Raw genomic sequence first — 2,416 nt, 5'->3', positions numbered from 1 at the left:
TCCAGTGATTCCGATTCAACAAATTCAATTATGGAGAATCTGGAACCTTTAAGTATGGAAGACCGAATGAGAGCTAAACGCACTGGCCAAGGTCATGCAATTACTCATCCAGACATTAATGCGCCAGATTATGAAATCAAAGGACAAATTCTACACATGGTGACTAATCAATGCCAATTTAGTGGTGCGCCGAAGGAAGATCCAAATGAACATCTACGTACCTTTAACAGGATCTGCACACTATTTAAAATCCGAGAAGTGGAGGATGAACAGATATATCTCATGTTATTTCCCTGGACTTTAAAGGGAGAAGCCAAAGATTGGTTGGAATCGTTACCTGAAGGGGCGATTGATACATGGGATGTTTTAGTTGAAAAATTTCTTAAACAATTATTTCCGGCATCTAAAGCCGTAAGACTTCAAGCAGAAATTGTTACATTTACACAGAAGCCAAATGAAACTCTATATGAGGCATGGACAAGATTTGGAAAGTTATTAAGAGGATGTCCGCAACATGGTTTAGACACCTGTCAAATAGTACAAATATTCTACCAAGGATGCGACATCACTACAAGGAAAGACATAGATATAGCAGCTGGTGGTTCTATTATGAAGAAAACCGAAACTGATGCTTACAAAATTATTGATAACACTGCTTCCCACTCACATGAGTGGCACCAAGAAAAAGAAATCGTTAGATCAACTAAAGCAGCTAGAGCCGATTCTAGCCATGACTTAGATTCCATTTCCGCAAAGATAGATGCTGTTGAGAGACGAATGGAAAAGATGACTAAAGATATTCACTCAATACGAATTAGTTGTGAGCAGTGTGGAGGACCACATTTGATAAAAGATTGTCTCAGTATTGAATTAACAATGGAACAAAGAGAGAATATTTCATACATAAACCAAAGGCCTGGAAATAATTATCAGAATAATTATCAACTGCCAAGACCTATTTACAATCAAAACCAGAACTATAACAGAAATATTCCATACAACAACCAACAAGGTCCTAGCAATCAACAAGTATCCAATAATAATTACAATCAGCAAAGACCTAATTTTCAAAACAAACCACCACAACAAACCGATGATAAAAAGCCGAATTTAGAAGATATGATGACGAAGCTAGTTGAAACTCAAACGCAGTTTTTCACATCTCAGAAACAAACTAATGAACAAAATGCTCAAGCATTTAGAAATCAACAAGCTTCTATTCAAAATCTGGAACAAGAAGTAAGTAACCTAGCAAGGTTAATAGGTGAAAGAAAACCGGGAAGTCTACCTAGTGATACAAATGCTAACCCCCGGAATGAAACAGCTAAAGCCATTACCACAAGAAGTGGTACAACACTTAAACCACCTGAAATACTTGTAACTTCTGATGAAGCTATTCCTACTCCACAAGAACCACAACCTGATCAAGATAAGGAAAAAGAACCAGTAGTTAAGAAGGTTAATGAAGATAACACAGTTAAGGCTAAACCTTATGTTAAACCATACCAACCACCACTTCCTTACCAGAGTAAAATGAAGAAAGAGAAACTTGAAGCCGAGCAATCCAAATTCTTGGATATGTTTAAACAGATAAATGTAAATCTTCCTTTCATTGATGTGATTTCAGGAATGCCTAGATATGCTAAATTCTTGAAAGATCTAATCTCAAATAGAAAGAAAATGGAAGAACTCTCGGCTGTTACCATGAATGCTAATTGTTCAGCAGTGCTGTTGAATAAGATACCAGAAAAATTATCTGATCCAGGAAGTTTCACAATTCCATGTTTTCTGGGTAGTCTTAGTTCAATAGAAGCATTGGCAGACTTAGGTGCTAGTATAAATCTAATGTCGTATTCACTATACGCTAAACTAGACCTTGGAGAATTGAAACCAACCAGAATAAGCATACAACTAGCCGATAGATCAATAAAATATCCTAGAGGGATAATGGAGAACATGCTAGTTAAAGTTGGTACTTTAGTATTTCCAGTAGATTTTGTTGTTCTGGACATGGAAGAAGATTCTCAAGTTCCTCTCATATTAGGAAGACCATTCTTAAACACGGCTAAAGCAATGATAGACGTGTTCGGTAAGAAATTGACCCTAAGTATAGAGGATGAGAGTGTTACCTTTTCAGTTGATAGAGCAATGCAACAACCACAATCTGCAGATGATACATGTTATTATATTCAAACTATAGATGCACATGCAGAATTATTAGAAGAATTTCCAGAATTACAAGGAACAGGAGAATGTTCTTTAGGAGAAGGTAATGAACCAATTGATGAAGCTGAAAAGTTAGCTACACTTATAGCTAATGGATATGAACCAACAACATAAGAAATTCAAATGCTAAAAGAAGAAGACAGATATCGATATAAAGCATCAATAGAAGAACCACCGAAATTAGAGTTAA

General features: G+C 36.1%; 1 non-coding gene across 1 annotated transcript; it reads right to left on the bottom strand.

Annotated features, from left to right (window-relative positions):
- Window positions 1-414: 414 nt before the first annotated feature.
- LOC139887333 (small nucleolar RNA R71) lies at window positions 415-521 on the bottom strand. The gene has a single exon (XR_011773168.1). It is a non-coding gene; the product is annotated as a small nucleolar RNA R71 (small nucleolar RNA).
- Between the last annotated feature and the right edge of the window lie 1,895 nt (window positions 522-2,416).

This window comes from Rutidosis leptorrhynchoides, chromosome 1 (assembly GCF_046630445.1).
Source record: "Rutidosis leptorrhynchoides isolate AG116_Rl617_1_P2 chromosome 1, CSIRO_AGI_Rlap_v1, whole genome shotgun sequence".
NCBI lineage: Eukaryota > Viridiplantae > Streptophyta > Magnoliopsida > Asterales > Asteraceae > Rutidosis > Rutidosis leptorrhynchoides.
The sequence above is the reverse complement of the archived record's forward strand: the minus strand, read 5'-3'. Positions and strand labels throughout refer to the sequence as shown.